We start from the raw sequence: 20,183 nt of genomic DNA, 5'->3' as shown, positions 1-20,183 counted from the left end.
ATGGCTAAGGGAAAACAAGTCAGCTTTTAGACACAGACAATGAGATAGAAATCTTCCCCTAGAAATAATCTTTCTCCAATTCTGGTTCACTTTTGTAAGCTGAAATAACTCACATAACCCATTTTTACATTGCAGGTAGAGGTAAATCTCACCTACAGAAGCTGATGCAAGACATAGAGTAATATACCAAGATATGCAACACTTGAGATAAAGAGAAAAAAAAGAACTATAATACAATCAATCATACTTGTGCTCACATGTCTCTGCAGGAAGGAAGGTATTATGTACCTTTGTTTCTAAACCTACTGAGATCTTCAAATCATGTCTTTTATGCTTGGATGTTACAGGAATTAGAGAACATTTTGATACTGAGACAGCATAAAATCTTGAAGAAAGCTGGACTAATCATTTCAATACTACCTTTTGTTCTCCAAGAAAATAAACCATTTTAAAGACAATACTTTATAATTTCTTACCTAATATCTTTTATTTTCCAGAAATGGATTTTGTTAATATATGTGACTATCCAACAGAATAAATATCTTCATTTATATGCATCTTGTGCAGACAGCAAGTCAATTAGATGTAGGTGTGAGTTCATCAGTAGCACTTTTTCAAACTGCAAAACTTCGTTTAAATAGAGATACAGGTGGACCCATTGCAACAATGAGATGTACAAGACGTTATGTCGAAAAATGAACTTTACAACTTTGGTGGGGGAGGGTGGGGGGAGGATTGGGTGGGGGGACAGGGGGAGGATGGGAAGAGATGGGAAGGGGAATCAAAAGAGGAGGCTACAATGCTTGCTAAGAAATGTACTCATTATTTTGACCATGTAATTGTAACCCCTCTGTACAGTATTTTCACAATAAAAAATAATATAAAGAAGAAAAATAAATAAATAAAACTGCAAAAAATTTGGACAAGGAGATAATACATATATTTTTTCCATCATCAACTACCAAATCCTCCTTCTTCCTTCCTAAGAAACACACCCAATTAATAAAAAGTCATAGATATTTGGCTCTTGATCTTGAAAATGAAAGCAGAACGTTATGGCTGTCTGAGATGATAGTTAATAGTGTTTTACATAGTAATGTCACATGCAACAACCCTATGAATCCTGCAGGTCTTAACACTACTTCCTTAGTGATGTAATAGGAATGTCAGCTTTACTGGATGTAGTTTTGTTTCCACTTCCTTTCCTACCACCGGACCTAAATTATAATACATATTATGGGTGTGTTCTCTTCTTTTTCTGATAAGATTTGCTAAGCGTCTGTCAACCACTTTGATTTTTTCAAAGAATCAACTCTTTGTTGTGTTGATTCTTTCTTTGTTTTTTTTTATTCTAATTCATTTAATTCTGATTTAATTTTAATTATTTGTTTTCGTCTACTGCATTGGGGTTTATTTTACTGCTCTTTTGCAAGGAGGCCCAGATGTCTCATTAAATTTTTGGTTTCAGATCTCTCCAATTTGTTGATGTAAGAACTGAGAGCTATAAACTTGCTTCTGAGTACTGCCATTGCTGTTTCACAGAGGAGCTGGTAGTTTGTATACTCATTTTTGTTGAATAACATGAACACTTGAATTTCCTTTCTAATCTCTTCCATGAACCAATTGTGATTCAGCAGTGTGTTGTTCTGGGTCCTTGCGTTGTTACAGGACCCTCTTTGGTGGTTTTTAGTGTTGAGTTCTAATTTTATTCCCTTGTGTTCTGAGAGAAAGCAAGGTATTAATTCAATGTATCTGAATTTGGACGAGTTTGCTTTGTGGACTAAAATGTGGTTTATTTTGGAAAATGTTCCATGTGCTGCTGGAAAACCATGTATTCTGATGCTGCTGGTTGAAATATTCGGTATGTGTCTGTTAAATCTAATTTACCTATGCAGTTGTTTAGGTCCGCACTTTCTCTTTTTAGTTTTTGCCGAGTTGATCTATCTAGTGGGGAAAGTGGTGTGCTAACGTCCCCAACAATTAATGTCCTTGAATCTATTTGGGATTTGAGGGAAAGTAGTGTTTCTTGGATAAATTTGGGTGCTCCGTTGTTTGGCGAAAAGATATTTAGAATTGTAATATCCTCCAGAAGGAGATATCCCTTAATTAGTGTGTAGTGAACTTCTTTATCTCTTCTCACTAGTTTTAATTGAAGTGTATTTTATCTGATATTAGTATTGCAACTCCCACTTGATAATGGGGGCCCTTTGCTTGGTAGATTTTGTTCCAGACTTTTATATTGAAAATGTTTTTCTTTTTATGAGCAAGACGTGAATCCTGATGGCAGCAGATGAAGGATCTTGCTTTTTAATTGAACTAGACAGTCTATGTAGCTTAATTGGAGAGTTAAGTTCATCAATGTTGAGAGATAGGACTGAGAGATATTAGGGAGTTCCTGCCATTTTATCCACCTTCTTGGGGGCTGAGGCAACTGAGTTCTTCCTATGTTTCTTGGATTCTCAGTTTGGGTTTAGTTTCTTGGCCTTTATTGTGGTCCTGTTGGTTTTCTATGTGTAGGACATCTTTAAGAATCTTTTGTAGGGCTGGTTTGGTGGAGATAAATTGTTTAAATTTTTCATTGCTATGGAAGGACTTTCTTTGACCTTGGGTTATGAATGAGAGTTTAGCTGGGTATAGAATTCTTGGTTGATAATTGTTTGTCATTATGGCATGGCATACATCATTCCATGGTCTTCCTGCTTGAATTGTCTCTGCTGAGAAATCTGAGGTGATTCTAATTGGTTTCCCTTTATAGGTGATTGATATTTTCTCCTTGACAGCTTTAAGGATGTTTTCCTTGGTCTGAATTGATCCTGCGAGGATTATACTGTGAGAGTGGGATGTCCTGTTTTGGCCATGTCTATTTGTATTTCTAAAAGCTTCTTGTATCTTAATAGGCCTATCTTTTTGCATGTTTGGGAAGTTCTCTGCTAGGATCCTGTTAAACAAATTTCCTATACAATTAACTTCTGATTCTAGGTGCTCCTCTACACCCATTATCCTCAGATTAGGCTTTCTGATGGTGTCTTCCATGTGTTGAATAGATCTATCGTATTTCCTGGATTTTTCTTGAATGGTTGTATGTTCTTTCTCTATAATATATAGGCTGTCTTCAATCCCCTAGAATAGATCTACTATCAAGACTTTCTACTTTGTTATTTATTTCTTTTCCTTCTAGTTGGTTGGCTTTGATGGCTTCCAATTCTTTGTTGGAGCTTTGTTTTAGATCTTGTATGAACTTCTTTACTTCCTTAATTTAATGTTCAGTGTTTATTCTCAAGTCACTTAGTTGATTGGTTATGGTTTCCTTGGACTCCCATTCCTTCTGTTGGGTTCCAGTCAGCGTTCCCTTTGTGGACTTCCTGACTTCTTTCAGCTCTCTGTTTATAGATTCCATGGATGCCTTTAGTGATCTTTGTGTATTCTCATGCTGCTCTCTCAATTCCTGTATCACTCTTTGATTAGCTTCCTTATGATCACTCAATTCCTGTAGTTCTCTTTGAGTGTTCTCAGCCTCCTAACACCATTCCTCACTTTCTCTTTGTCTCTTCTACGCCAACTCCCGCAATTCCTGTCTATCTCTTTGACTGATCTCAGCCTGCTCACACCATTCTTTTATTTCTCTTTGAGTGTTCTCAAGCTGCTCATACAATTCCTGTATCAATCTTTGAGTATCTTCCTCAGGCTCATGATATTCCTGTATTGACCTTTCGTTTGTCTTCTCTCTCTCCCTATCATGCTCACATGAAGTCTTTGCAGGTTTTCAATCTTTTCATTTACCATGTTTACCAGTAGTGTTTGCAGAGCTTTTTGGGAACTCTCCTCTGGATTATTCATTTTCTGTTCTGTCCCCTTATTACCATGAGTGGGATTTGAGATACCCAGATTTACCATTATTCTTGTGTTTTTCAGGTTTGTTCTGCCCATTTGTGATGAATGAAACACCAGTTTTGTGCTAGAGCACTATCTTAAGGCAAGCATCAACCAAAGTCTGTAGTTGCAAAGTAAAAAGTCTGCAGATACAATCTAGTTCAACAGATATAGCTATTCAACATCAAACAACTATGTATTAGTGTGCTGCGAACTGCAAAGAAGAATTTGGCAAAGCAGACATTATTAGGTTAAGGGAGATATGTGGGTAAAAATAGGAATAGTGGGATGTGGAAATGTAGAGGGAGAGTTAACTTGACTAAATACTAATATCTAAGCGGGAAATAGGTTGGATAGAATGATAGTAGAGAGAGAGAAAAAAAGAAAAAAGGGCAAGAAAAAATAGAAACAAAAATTAAAAATTAAAATGGAAACACATAAATTATGCAAATTAACAAAGTAATATTCAGAGAAGAACGAGGATAGGATAAGAGAAGGGGAGGGATAGAATGAGATGTATAAAACTTAAAAATAAAAATGCTTAAAATATCATATAGGTACATAGAAGTAATACTGATATTAAGGAATTTAAGTCTAAGAGGTTTTGAACTGAGTAATAAATTTCTGGATTAAGTGTGTACAAAATGGGGGTTAATGTCTAATAATCGACTATGGGTATATCTGAGGATGAGCAGAACAGCAATTAAGTCACACAAAGACGAACGAAAGAGAGGAAAAGTGAAAAGAATGAGAAACAAAGAAAGGATGGAAGAAAGGAAGAAAGAAAGAAAGAAAAGGATCAAAAGTCTGTAGAGCTAAACAAAAAAAGAATGAAAAGAGAAAAAAGAAAAAAATCACACACACACACACACACATACCCTTAAAATAAAAAGTATAAGAGCAAGAAAAAAGGAGTTAAAAAATATTTTTTAAAGATAAAAATTAAAAATTTTAAAAAGTTTAAAAAAATTATAAAATGTACAAAAAAAGAATTCTTTGATATTTTTTAGTGGGGATGGGTAGATCCTGTATCTCCCTTGTGTCTGTAACTGTCTCTTGTTGGAGTCTCTGGTCTGCTTGTGGTGTTTGATTTTCCTGTGGCTTGGTTGGTCTCCTAAGTCAGTTTGTTTGAGCAGGCAGAAAAATGCTCTGCTTTACCCAGAATTTTGTGATCCTCCTCCCAGGCTAGTTCAATGAGAAGGAGATCTGCTTTGAGTTTCACAAAAGAGGGAGATGGCTGTTTCTTCTAGTTTGGAGATGCTGTGATGAGGCTAATTTCTGGTAGGGTGGAGGCCTTTTAGCAAACAGTAGCTTTTCCCTGGGGGCCTAGCTTCTGAGACACTGACAGAGCCCAGCCTGGAGCCATTCTCAGGGTTTAAGTTTACTGAATGTCAATTGATTGTCAAGGCTACTATAGGGAGGGGCAGCCTCTGGCTCTGTTTATCCAGTGAAGAAAGCCTCTACTGGGGCTGGTGGAGCTTTCTCAGCTGTGCTGGGTCACTTTCCGCTGGGTGTAGCTGAGCCTGGAATGTCAGAATTGGTTCCTGTGACCTGGTAAATGACTCTTGTTTTCTTTCAAGGCCTGAGTTGGAGCTAGCTGCTCAGCCAGGCCTCTGTCAGTATCAAAGATGGAGATCTCTGGTAGTGGGGAGGGGAGGGATGTTCTTACCTCCTCTGCTCCCTGAGAAGGAGTGAGGATGTCAGGCTTCTACTCATGCCAGATTCTTGGTTTTTGGGTCGTCTCTGGTATGCAATCTGCAGGATGAAGATGTCTGTTCCTTGTCAGTTCTTCCTGGTGTTGAGTAGAATCAACTCACCTGCTGCATCTGGAGTCGTTGTCCTGGACTCTCTGTGTTGCAGGTATGGCAGCTACGGTCGCCACCGCTCCACTGCTGCCACAGCGGTGGCTGCTGACAAGTGCACAGATCTGTTTCCTTGCCTGGATTTTCTCTCTCTGGCCTAACTCTGTGTACTGTGATGGCACACTTGGTGTGATTCTCTGGTTTAGGACTGTTCACTGAAGCACTAAAACTGCTTTCTATGCGAGAGCTTGTTTAGCCTCCAGCTTCTCCTCTGCCATCTTCCTGGAACTCCTGTATGTATTTTTATTTTGTCAAGCACTGAGCTTGAACTCAGGTAGTGGCAGTTCTGCCTCAGGTTTGATCACTCTAGCCTGGGGTGCAGCCACTGGACCCATAGCCGAACCTGGGTTCCTGGGTCCCAATGGCTGACAGGAAAAAAAATTTAATGCAAAACAGAAAAAAACCTGGCAATTTGCAGATGGCTGCCAATTTTACATTTTTTTCTTTGCTAGGTGACCATACTGGGTCTGAATGACACGGTTGAAAAATGTTGGTAACCTGGCATTGCTGAAAGCTGGCAGGTTACCAGGGAAGCCATAGGCCAACACAGCAACATAGGCCCTGTGTTTGAAGCCCGGTCCTGACCCCTAAGAGATCTAAGAGTCTCGTTCCTAGTCATAGGAATACCGATGGAAGATTATGAATAGCAAGGTTGAACTAGTTATTTCTGAATACTACTATACAATTAGAGTGATTTTAGGAGGCCAATTGATTTTAATGAATGCTTTTTGACACATTCAAAGAATACTATTAATTACATGTATGCTATAGTTTCAGGAGAGTGGTTGATTTAATTAATAATTCATTAAGGCTAAAAACAATAATATTAATTACATGAAGGCATAATAAACACCCAAGAATTGGCAGGAATGTAGCCTATATAGCTGAATAATGTGTAGACATCTCCTGCACTCTATAATGATCTATATTTATTTGTGTACTACAATCTGCATATCAATGTGTTCTTATTTTGTCAACTCTTAGGGCTCAATCTCAGGTGCTGGAAATTGCTAGTCTGCTTAATATGCTCCAGGCTGGCATGCTGACACTTACCCATTAATGAATTGGGCTTTGTAGACTGTGAGTTCAGATGTGAGAAGACGAGCGTGAAACATGTTTTCTTTTTCTTTGACAGTGCTCGGTGACAGGTAGGATGTATAATTCAGATGCAAATCTATATGCAATGTAATAGGATGTAATAAATGTAAAAAATGTCATAGGTGGAAGAATTGTCATTACAATAAATGAAAAGCAGATTGAATTAGTAGGGAATCATTCTAGGATAAAATTAGACACAAAAATTATAGGATGTGGATTAAGTTTAATATTTTATTAAGCATTGACAGAATAAAAATTTCATGGAAACACAAATACCTAATAATTGGTAGTAACACACGATGCATAATTTAATAATATATAGGAATATGTCTCATTCTATAAAATACATAATTATAGTAGGAATGTATGTACATATGTGATAAACAATAACAGGATATTGAGTAATTTTAATTAATGCTTTATTAATTGTTAACTGGGACACATCATTAAATGGAGACATAATTTAATACCTAATAATTGGTAGTAATACTATCTATAATTTAATAATATGCAGACATCTCTCTTTTTGTGTATATAATATTTTTATACAACAATCTCTATCTATTTATATCTCATTCACTCCTGAGGCTCAGTGGTTGAATGTTCACCGAGGAAGCATGAAGCACTTGGTTTGATTCCTCAGTGCACATAAACAGAAAACCCAGAAGTTCTGCTGTCTTTCATTCAATTGTGTGCTAGCCTTGAGCACAAACGCTTAGGAACAGGGTCAAAGCCCATACTCAAGCCCCAGGACTGCCGCCAAAAAAAAGTAGAATGTTTTAACTGCAACTATAGAAGGGCAAGAAGGGCAGGACTTCAAATACCTCATCACAGGGCAATCTAGGAGTCTGGGGCTGACAGCTTCCACCTAACCTGACTTAACCAGATGTAAACTGCTGCAACCCAGATCCATGGGTTATCCCCATCATCCTGGTTACCCTGGCTTATCCCCATATCCTGGGTGCTCAGAGCCTTTAAAACTTGGCAGGAAGTCTGCTAGAACCTTTGAAATATGGCTTGAAGTGGTAGAGCTCTAGTCTTGATCAAATGTTATTAGAATAGTATCCTCATGTTTTGAGTTCAAGCCCCATGGCTAACCACCCCCCCCCAAAAAAAAACCCACCACACTAAACCATTAGATGTGAACTTGTGTGGTTTGTGAACTGTTCATCAAAGAATGGTGATACTGATAAAAGCACCCTAATTCTAATGAAAGCTTGTGGAATAGAGCTAGGTGCTGAGTCCTTCACAGGGTGCAGTTTGCTGCATCCTGCATTGGGTGCTGTGTGCTGAGTCTTTCAAAGGATGCTGTGTGCTGAGTTATGCAAAGAGTGCAATGTGCTGTGTCCTTCAAAGGGTGCATTCTTTCTTCGGGTCCTTATAAGATCTCCACAACTGAGATGATTATGCAGACAAGAATATTGAGGCTCATTTATGTCCCCATGGCAGGGACAAAGATGTATTACGGAAGACTAGTAAGTTGTCTCCTGCAGACAATTGTTTTGTTTTGTTTTTTCTCAGTCATGAACCTTGAACTCAGGGTCTAGGTGCTGGCCCTTACCTCTTGGGCTTATGACTAGCGCTCTAACACGTGGAGACATGGATCCCCTTATAGCAGAGGCCACAGCCTAGGGGTCTATAGCTAAGGTCTGTCATCCTGCCTTCTCAGAAAGCTGAGATCTGAATATCTGGGTTCCAAACTATCCCAGACACAAAAGCCTATTATCTCCATGAGCCTATTATTTCTAATTCACCACTAAGAAACCCGAAGTGGAATCTGGGTGCTTGTTGCTCATGTCTGTCATCCTAGCTACCCAGTAGGATGAGATCTGAGGATCATGGTTCAAAGCTAGCCTGGGCAGGAAAGTCCTTGAGACACTTAGCTCCGATGGACCCCCCAAAAAGCTGAAGTGGTGTTTGGCTCAAGTGGTAGAGCACAAGACTTGAGGAGAAGAGTTCAAGGACAGTACCCAGGCCCAGATTTCAACTCCTACAACAATAAAGAAAAGACAGAAACAAACTAACAAACCTGAAGTAGAGGGCTGGGAATGTGTAGAGTGTAGATTGCTTTGCATATATGAAACCCTGGGTTTGATTTCTCAGGATCATATCACTAAAAAGAAGCCTGAAGTGTCTCTGTTGCTCAAGTGGGAGAGGAGTATCCTTGTACAAGAGAAAATAAGTACAGTGCTCAGGACCTGAGTTCAACCTCCTGTGCACATGCGGGCTCACGCACACATACACACACACACACACACACACACACACACTCACAGACTAGAAGTGGTGCTGTTAGACAAAATGCTAAAGCACCGGGCTTCTACACTGAGCTCATGGTCAGCACCCCAGCCCTGCTTTCAACCCGCAAACCTAGACAGCCAGGGCCCAACTTGGAGAGGTCAAATGTTTCAAATCCTGAAGAGCTTCAACAGCCCTAGATGACAGGAAGCTTTGTGATATCAGATATGTGCTTGGATTTCCCAAGCTTCCAGAAACCTAGGAGAGACATCATAGGCCCATCATCGTCCTCAACGAAACATTTCATGAGTTTCAGTGCCCCAGTTGTCTGCCAGAAGGACTGCTGAATTATATTGAGCACTGTATCTGAACACCGGAATATAGTCTCACAATGGCAGGATAAGTGCACAGGACTTGGCCTGCCACGGGAGATGGCACAAATGGCGTCCTGTCAAACCAGAGCACTGGGGAAAGAAATAGATTGGGATAAAATTAGACCTTTATCCTGACCTTCAGAGCCCACTCACACTCATTCTCACAATTTGACACAGATGGAGTTGTTTGTTACATAGCTGTACAGAAGTGAGGCCTTTTGTCTGCCTGTCCAGACAATGAGGGAGACTTCTTCCAGCAGGCCTGGGATGCAGAGAAACCCTCAGGCTATACTGGGAACAGTGAGGGGAGCTGCAGAACATGCACTTTCATGAAATCAGTCTCTGTTATGAAATCATTTTATTGGATACAAATTTTCTAGCTTGGTGCCATTCATCGTAACTACTCTGGAGCTTCACCTATAGGAATACATACATACATACATACATATACAAAGATATGGAGGTACAGGTTATTTTTGAGGGGGCAGGTCCTGGTAACTATGAACCTAGGCATCGTTCCTGAGATCCTTTTGCTAAAGGGTAGTGCATTAACCTTGACTCAAAACCCCACTTCTGGGTTTTTCTGTGATCTCTTAGAAATAACATTGTCATAGACTTTCCTACACTGGCTGGATTCAAACTCAGATTCTCTACATCTCAGACTCCTGAGGAGCTCAGATCACAATGAGAAGCCACTGGCACCTTCTTTCTTTTCTTCTTCGTTTTTTAATCTGGAAACCTGAATTCTTAACAGGGTCATACCAGTGTTATGAATTTATAAGTTAACTACCCAATGTCCTTTATAGCTGCTTTCTCTAAGAAGGATTTTCCTTCCTCATCTTACCATCTGTTCATAGGTTTGAAACCAAAAGTGAGAAATGAGTGTCACAGAATTTCTGTGCAAATGTCCACAGGACATGCCAGCTCTGTCAATTAGCATTGAGCTACAGCAATTTACTGTCTCAAGATGGGAGGACCAAAAGCTAGAGCGATCCTTATATTGTCTGCGTTGCTTCTTTTGCCTATAAAATGATCTAAAAATTAGGAGTGTTGTGTGTCTCCAACCCTAAGTATTTAGAATATACTAGAAGCATCTTCATGCATCACTTTTCTAGTGTCTCTCGAGATTTAGACTCCAGGTTTGTGTGGAGGTGCTCTTTGGTGAATCCCTGAGGATAGCCGCTTGAAACCTTTTTGAGAGATCACCCTTCAAAGTCAGCCTGAGCAGGAAGTCTGTGAGACTCTTATGTCCAATAAACCACCAGAAAACCAGAAGTGGAGCAGTGGACCAGAATGTAGAGATGGAGCTTTGAGAGAGAAAGCCGAGCAGAAGAAACAGGCTAGACCAGGCTGGAAAGCCTAGGAGGCACTTATGTCCGATTAATGACCAGATGGCTGGAAGTGGAGCTGTGGCGGTGGTAAAGCCTCAGCCTTGGGAAAAACAGCTGAGGAACGCATCAGGCCCTGAGTTTAAGCCATGGGATAGCCTCAAAATCGTTTTCAAAAAGAGAAGGCCACGTTTATGAATCAGTGCCCTACTTACTTATGTGTGTATATTACCTCCCTGAGTTCAAACACACTGTATGCAATGATGCTTCTCTTATTTATTTATTTTTTAGATATGATCCTTGCGCCTACTGCATCATCCTCTTCATGTCAGACCCATTGCTTTCTCTTCCAGGGTTCCAGGCCTGTGTCCTTATATGATGCACACTGAAGATCTCAGCAGTCTTTATTTACATTTTATTATGAGGACAATGCAGGAACAGTAACAAATCAGGCAGGGGTACACAAGATAGGTTTTCTTAGAAGTAACCAGTCTTCAGAAAATTAAACTTGAGGAAGTAAAATGGTAGCATACTTATGTAAAAACTACCATTAAGAAAAATATGAGGGGGCTGGGAATGTGGATTAGTGAGAGAGTGCTTGCCTAGCATGCAAGAAGCCCTGGGTACGATTCCTCAGTAGCACATACACAGAAAAGGCCAGAATTGGTGTTGTGGCTCAAATAGTAGAGTGCTACAGACAGTGCCCAGGCCTTAAGTTCAACACAAGACCTGGCAAAGAGATACCTAGGTAGGTAGGTAGATAGATAGGAAGAAAGAAAGAAAGAAAGAAAGAAAGAAAGAAAGAAAGAAAGAAAGAAAGAAAGAAAGAAAGAAAGAAAGAAAGAAAGAAAGAAAGAAAGAAAGAAAGAAAGAAAGAAAGAAAGAAAAAGAAAGAAAGAAAGAAAGAAAGAAAGAAAGAAAGAAAGAAAGAAAGAAAGAAAGAAAGAAAGAAAGAAAGAAAGAAAGATAGTTTAATTTTTGGACGTCAGGAGGAAAGAAGGGAACACTTCCCAGTTAGGAGACCTTTTGCAGTGTGCCTTCACATAACCACAGAGCAGGAAGACTGTCTCTTTCCCACTTCTCAGGCAACCAAGGGCCCCAGAGTCAAGAGGGCAGAGCTAGGTTCTAAATAATGTGCTTGGAGACAAAATAGAAACAGTCCTGCCTCTAGTTAGTCTGGGGATTTGCATTAATTATGTGGAGAATGAAGGAAGGAGAATGGACTGGCAGAGGTAGAAGGGTCTTCAAATCTGATAGATGGAGAGTCAAAAACCCACCCCCTAAGACCAGAGAGCAGGGTTTTTCCACACTGTTCCTCCCCTCTCCCCAACTAAACTGGCTCTCTATTGGTAACCTAAAGGTAGCCTGAGTCTCCCTTCACATGAGAGAGGAAGGTTAATTAGTCATTGTTTGAAGAGGCCGAGTAAAGCCTGACCCTGGTGTAACTTTAACAAATGTTACAGGTTTTCCCCATTGCTGGTTGTGCCTGGAATAAATGAAGTGGTTTTGCAGCTGACTTCCCTGTTGGGTGTGTACATTCTGCCTCCTAATCCTGTAGGCCTGGTCTCTGCACCTAGCCTGGATTTTGAAGCTGTTTTCTGTCCTTCAATAACAGAGTTACACTGGAGTTCTTGCTGCTAACAGAGCTAGGGCTCTGAATCCAGGATAGGTCAATAATGTTTCTTCCCTTCTTCTATAGCTCGAGTACTATAAGAACATTTAATGTGCAAGTAAATTCTCATCACCAAGGGAGACACACGAAGCTCTTGAATATCTGACCTTTCAGAAGTGCAAGTCATTTTGTCATAGATTTCCTGCCATGGCTGGCTTCACCCTGTGATCCAGAGACCTCAGCCTCCTGAGCTAGGGTGATGGGCATGAGCTACTTGTGCTCTGCTAGGTTCAGAACTGTAATGACATTGACAATACAAGTCAACTGCTTATCACAAAGGGCTTGTGGAGCATATTAAGCCTTTTAACCTTGGACCTTTAAGAACCCTGTAGGACACAATAATACAATGCTACAGTCTGAGAGGATGGGCATATGTATGTGCTACACTTGAACCTTGAGCTCTGAGTCCAATTCTGGTGTACATCAGTGTTCATCTTCCATAGAATGTTCTCGTAATTAGCAAATAGGAAAAGTATTTTAATTAACCCTCACTCTTTTTCCAGTTGTGTGTCTCGAACTCTAGCCTGGGCACTGACCCTGAGCCCTTCAGCTCAAGGTGAGTACTCTAGCACTTAATCCAAAATGCCAGATGGGTTCTTTTGGTGGTTCACTGGAGATAAGAAACTAACAGGCTTTCCTTTGGACTGTGGTCTTCAGCTCTCAGCCTTCCGAGAAGCTATGGTTCCACTTATGAGCCACTGGCATCTGGCCTATGGTTTTAGACAGTCCTGGGCTTGATTTTAGGGCCTGGGTACTCTCTCTGAGCTTCTTTTTCTCAAGGCTAGCCACTTGAGCTACTCCATAGCTTCTGGCTTTTTCTGAGTATGTGGCACTGAGGATTCAAACCCTGGCATTCATGCATGCTGAGCAAGCACTTTACCACTAAGCCACATTTCTAGCCCCACCCTCACAATTTTATACCTCACTAGCCTATCCTCAAGAAAAGGCTTCTGAGTATAAATCATCTAAAGAAAACCCGATAGGAAGTTTCCAAAGATAAATAAGACAAAGCTCATCCTTTGAGAGACTCTAATCATGTGAAGACTGTGACAAATGCTTCCATTTAATTATGTATTATGTTTCAACACTTAATAAAATATTAATGAGAATGAGTCAATGTCCTAAATTATTGGGTATAATTTTATAATAGATGTGTAAAATGTAATAAATATTATGTGTATAAAAATACTAAATACAGTAATCAATAAATAAATAAATCAAAGAAAAATAAAATACAAAATCATTCTTTTTCTGTGGGGGTCCAGTTGTGTGGCTTGAACTCTGGGCCTGGGTGCTGTTCCTCAGCTCTTCAACTCAAGGCTAGCACTCTACCACTTGAGCCACAGCGCCACTTCCGGATTTTTTCTTTTTGCTTATGTGGATGCTGAGGAATCGAACCCAGGGACTCAGGCATGCAAGGCAAGTGCTCTACCACTGATCCACCTGAATCATAATATGAAATTAACATACATATGTAAGTATATATATCATATATTACACATGTATAGAGATATTTTTCCATTTTAGGGCCTTCATTCAGGCCCTGGGAACTCTAGCCTGAATTTCTTTCCTCATGGACAGTGAGCTTCGCCTTCACCCATGATGCAAAATTGTTACCTGGATGGTGAGCTCAAATCCTAGCAATGGCAGAAATACTGGCCCCAGTTCCAAGACAGTGACTTAATTTTTTAATGGAAGCAGTTATATTTATTCAGTTCCATACTGAACATTTTAAAAAGTGTAGAATTTTGTACAGCTATTCACTCAGAGATCCTTCCCTTTCCTCCAAAATGCTTCTCTGAGAACTACATTGTTTGTCTTTGTTCGTTTTTTATTGTAAAAATATTTTACAGGAGCAAGGTAATGAGTAAATTTCATATTGAGCATTGTTACCTCCTCCTTTGTTTTCCCCCTACCATACCTTCCCTCCCATCTCCACAACTACCTCCCCCTGCTTAGGTCAGTGACTTAGTTTTCATTTTTGGTTGGCACAAGGTTTGAACTCAAGTAGTAGCAAATCTTCCCTCACATTGCTACAGATTTACCAAGACCCTGAGTTCAAATCCCAGGATAGGAAAGAAAACTAGCAGAAATTCCAAACTAGGTAGCTTTATTTTTTTCATTTAGTTAAATAATTATATTTTCTTTATTCTTTTTCTTTTTTTTCTTTTGGCCAACCATGGGGCTTGAACTCAGGTCATGGAAACTCTGCCTCAGCTTAGATCTCTCTCAGCTTGGGTGCAGCCTCCAGAACCATAGCTGATCCTAAGATCCTAGGCCCAGGGGACTTTCTAGAAAAAAAAACTGGAAAGCAGAAAAAGTGGCAACCTTCAGGGGGCTGGGGTTTTATTATTTTTTTCTTTGCACAGTGACCATCCTGGGTTTGAATGACATGCTGCAAAGTATGGCTTGTGGGCTATCAGTGAAGCCATAGGACAACCTGTGAACATAGGCCCTGGGTTCAAATCCCAGTCCTGACACCAATGGCAGGAGAACACAAGAGACTCATTCCTATGCATGGGAATATCCATTGAAAGAGTAGTTCATGCAGCCGTCTAATCTAAAATTGGATGCAATAGTCTTAGAATGCTGATTGATCTTAATGTATAATTTATTAAGCATTAAAAGAATAATATTCCTTCAATGGTGGTATAATAAATACCTAAGAGTTGGTAGGAACGTAGTAGGTGTCATTCAATCATAGATAGATGGCTCTGGCACTCTTTAACAATATATATTTCTTTGTATATCACCATCTGCCTATCCATGTATCGCTGTTTTGGCCAAATCTCAGCGCGTGGGAACCACTTAAAAGCTTCATTGGCTAGGGGATCCCATCCTCAAACTCACCCATTCATGAATTGGGCCTGCTAGGCCCTGAGATCAGATCCTAGCACTGCCAGGCATGATGGAGAACACATACATCTAAAATCTAGATTCTATGTGATAGGATGTAAACAATGTAATAATTGGTATAAGTGTCATCAGAGTCAATAAAATAAGTAGTAAATAAATTAATAAAACAAGAAATAAAATGAATAAACGCACCAAACACAATATGGACTGAACATCTGAACGGAAGTATAAATCCTATCGTTAAGATGTATATAAGGAGTAACTTTTCCAGGACTGAGGCTTGAATTCAGTCCCCCTAGGAGGAGGGAATGGTGGGAGATCCTGAGATACTTGTTTCTGGACCTAGGAAGAGTCATGGCACGCGATCGATCTCATCCTTGAATGATTAGTTTGTGCATGATGCGAGTAGGAAATGATACGCAAGACTCATGGGGTACAGATTATTTGTAAAGAAGAGTTAATGAGGCATGACAATAATCATCACAGACATGAAATGAATGCATCAGAAAATACCCAAATATAGGTACACACAGGTTGGATTCTATCACAAGTCACCATCAATCCTACTCTATACAAATATGTACTTATTTGCATTCTACCTTCTACTTATGAATGGATGACTATTGTGCTCCCCCCTCTCCCCCCAGGGGGGCTCAAATTCAGGTACTGGAAACGCCTAGCTCCTTTGTCGCTCACAGGCTGTTGTGCTCATATGGACCCATTCACCAATTGGGCCTGCTAGGCCCCGATTTCAGATCCCAGCCCTGCCAAAAGATTCATCTTGATGTAAGACGCCAATGGTTGCATATGTTTTCCTTTCCTGTGCAAGTCTTGGGTCTCAGCTAGGATGGAGAATGCATGGGCCACCCTGTGGTCATGGGAATAAGTTGTTATCCATGTCAGCGCAGTTATACCTGTCATTATATACATGAGAAAATATACAATAATCCATGAATAGCATACAAAATAAACACAATAAATACACTCAATGCACGATGTAGTCCCCACACGGATGTGAATATACATCCCATGTTTAAATGATGCATTAAGCACTATTTTGGCCTCCCTGTGGCTCGATCTCAGTTCCTGGGAAAAGCCCATCTCCTTAGTGGCTCAAAGTCTGGTGTGATCACGTGGACCGATTGGGCAGTTGGGCCTCTTAGGCCCTGAGTTCGAAGCCCAGCAATGCCAAAAATTCACCCTGATGTGAGAAGCCAGTCATTGCACCTGTTTTCCTGTGCTGTGCAAATTCTGAGTATCAGCCAGCATGGAGAATATATAGGCAACTGATGTCAGCTTATATTTCCATAATTCATTCATCTGCAATAACAATTTGCAAGACTGGAGATGTGAAGCACTTAGACATGATTTTATTCTTGTTCATTTGGAAGATTAATCTTTAGTCAAAAGGAATGTTTAAAAATGGCCTAGAATTTATTCCTACCAGTTTTTATAAATGGCTTTGTACAATGGTATGTGATTATTTTATTTTACATAGGATAATTTTTTCTACTATCTATAAGTATTGGAAAAAGAAGAAAACTAAAATTTACTACTTAGAGGAATATGATAGAAATAGAAGACAGATTTTATGTTTGTCAAATCTCTCATCAGTACCCATATTCAAGACTTAAAGTCATATTTCTTACTATGTTACACAGATAGGGAAAATATATGATAAGGCAACTATTAGTGACTTTAAAATGTACCTTCTTATGTGATGAAATTTACTTTATTAGCTAATATTTGGGTTTGAATTATGGGAGGCTGATCTATTTAACACATTTCTGGAAGGTACCTACTGAACAACGCAAATGGTGGGAGATACTATTTCTACACTTTAATGAATGGTTGAACTTATTTTGCATTAGTGCTAGGTAAATAAATGAACTCTATTGTAACTTGATTCCTACACTTGAAAAACTTTTAATGTCAATATCATCTACTTGTCAAGTGTTATTTTGGTGAATATGATTTTTAAAAGTTTATTTGAAAAGGAATATACTTTCAGGAGATTAAATGTAGGTTACATTGGTTTGAGAATGACATTTTTATACTACAGAACCAAGTTTTACTGAAGTACCAGTGTTTTGAAGCACTAAGGGTCTTCTCAATTAATGTTTTTCTAAATTATATTTGACCTCTAAATCAAGTTTTCCTAGTCTTGGTTGACCAATTATGATCTATCATTCCAGAAACTATTTTTTTGGCTGCACTGAAATCTTTTATTCATCATTAGGAGAGGGGTATTAAAAATAACCTTGTTCATTTGTGATTTTGTTCACTCATATGGGCTGGTCATCTGTAAATTGAAAGTTTGAATTACAGTACTTTCTCTCAGATTTTGTGATCTCATCTATCATTTTAAGTTGCCTTGCATTTCACAATTGATTACTGCTAATTCTTGTAAGTAATTGGGGCACTGAAATATTATAGGAAATGAGAAATTGAGATGAGTCTTTAATTATTTTCTGTTCGCATGTTGCATGGGCCTATGTGAGAAGTCATGCCCTTGTTATCTGATGATGCAGATAACTGGGACCTGTCATCCTAGGACCCGTGGGTCCTGCAGAAGAATAATAGCTTTTAGACATCATATCAGCAAAATTTGGGTATAATCAATAAGAATGCTTCAGAAATATGGAGAAAAACACTTTGGGACCAGCAAGTTAAAACAATAAACAGAGCATCAGAATAAAATCCCTTATAGATTAGCAGAAAACAATACTGTTATTTTACCAAGTGTATTCAGAAGACCACGAACACTTAGAAGGTATCACAAGCTTATACTGAAGATATTGCATTGATACTTTTTATATTCTAATATATATTCTAAACCTAATTATTTATATCCAATCTATTTATGGGAATAAATGTCAATATATTTGTCAAATTATCAATTCTAGTAAGATTCACTGTATGAAGTTTAAAATCAGCACATATAAATATAAAATATATAAGTACATATAATATAAAAATTGTTTTGCATTGTTGTGTTGTGTTTAGGGAATCAAAGGCAACTCTGTTTTAAAATATTATTCCATTATCTGTACCTCAGTTTTTGGTAGAGTTAGACTTAAAGCTTTACCATTTGTAGATATGCAGCCTGGAGGCAAGAGGAAACACTTTGATTAAAACATTACAAATTTAAGACCTAATATCGAGAAGAGAGATATGGACTTCTCCAGGAGCTATTGCAATATTTGGTGATAGAATGTCAGTAGTGTAAGTTCCTGCTTGGTTGGATGATAGACAGGTCAGGACAGTAGGTAATCATGCATATGAACAATTTTTTCACTTTCTTGGCTTCAGCTACTTTTGAAATGATAAGTATAATAAAAAATTATGTTTTGATAAAATACCTTCCATTCTGAACAATTCTGTCTGAACTGTTCATCTCTCTATGATACCTTGTAACTAAGATTATTTTTGTTCCAGTAAGACAATCCATGTTGTCAGGGTAAGATATTCTGGTTGGTCTGTTCCTACATGGAAGAAAGGTAAAGGTTCAGGGTCAACGTCTAGTGAATTGCGGTCCCTGGGTAAGGGTCACAAAATCACCAGGACACAGGGGATGCAGTGTGCAAACAGCAATTGCCACTGCATGCTGTGCTTTATTGTTAGGGGTATTTAAAGACTAGCAAGCATAATCTTTGCCAAGATTTGGTCAGAAAACATTCACATAAAAAATTTCCACAGATACATTTTTACTTAACCTATGAGAGAATGTCTAGGTATATTATTATCTAAACTATTTTAGAGCAAGCTCAAACCACTTCTCCAATCTCAGCAAAATGCTTGACCAGCTGTTCATCTATGCTTAAGCAAGCAGAAGAGCCACTTCCTCAGCTCGCAGGAGTCTGTGACATGTTTTGAGATAGGGAGAGGGAACATTTTCCCTCTGTAGCCTGGCGTTCCAAAAGTTTTCTTAATCCCAAACACAGTCCTCGGATAATCCCGAGGCTGGAGCCTGCATCATTCTGCCCCCTCAACATAGACCCTGAGTCTTCACAGTTCAGGTAGACATTTGTCCCAGGAAGACCTCATTTGGGAAATTTTAACCTGCAGAAAGTTAGAAGTAGCTCTTAAGTAAGGCTTACTTTGAATCCATTAGCTCCACAAAGCTAACTCAGTTGATAAATAAGTACTTGAAAAGCTACCACCTTTGGACTTAGCTGTAAAGGCTTCAAAGTATGATCAAATTTAAAATGAAAATGACAAAATAGTCATTGACCAAAAAATTGTAAATGTGAGCAATCGACCAAACTATATAAGTTTTTTCCACTGTACACAGAAATTTAGAGAAATAAGATCAATAGCATTTTTAGGAACAATAAGGGTTCCTTGTTACAAATAGGCAACCATGGATATATGTCTGTATAAAGATTGTATCATTATGTACTTAAATTTAGAGGATAATACATGCTTCAGCAGCAGGTCTACCCAAATTACAACAATACAGAGATTAACATGGCACTTGCACAAGGAGGATATGAAAATTTGTGAAGTATTCCATATTTTTCATTCTTCTGATGCAAGAAATGAAAAACAGTTATTAAAAAGTTGATTACAAAAATACAAGTGTAACAATACATGTAATTCATAGAATTAAAGGTTAGTTTGACATCAGTGTATTAAATTTTCTCCTTAGAAAGGCCTTTACATAGCATAACCTTTACAAAACTTGAAATTAGATAATATTGCCATTTTATCCCAAAGAAATAAAATAATATAAGAAACTACAAAAAAAAAAGGAGTCTTAAAATTCTTCTATATGGAATGCAATCTGCAAGGTCACATTTATTAATGAGTCTATACATTATATTACAATGTAGAATTCAAAGTATTATATCTAGGAGAGAATGAAATAGATTATGGACATTAC

General features: G+C 38.7%; 1 pseudogene; it reads left to right on the top strand.

Annotated features, from left to right (window-relative positions):
• Positions 1-19,720: 19,720 nt before the first annotated feature.
• LOC122099263 lies at positions 19,721-19,820 on the top strand (annotated as a pseudogene).
• The last annotated feature ends 363 nt before the right edge of the window (positions 19,821-20,183 follow it).

Source organism: Dipodomys spectabilis, unplaced genomic scaffold (assembly GCF_019054845.1).
Source record: "Dipodomys spectabilis isolate Male_0828 unplaced genomic scaffold, ASM1905484v1 ptg000507l, whole genome shotgun sequence".
Taxonomy (NCBI): Eukaryota; Metazoa; Chordata; class Mammalia; order Rodentia; family Heteromyidae; genus Dipodomys; species Dipodomys spectabilis.
Note: the sequence above shows the minus strand (reverse complement) of the source record. Positions and strands in the feature narration are given on the sequence as shown.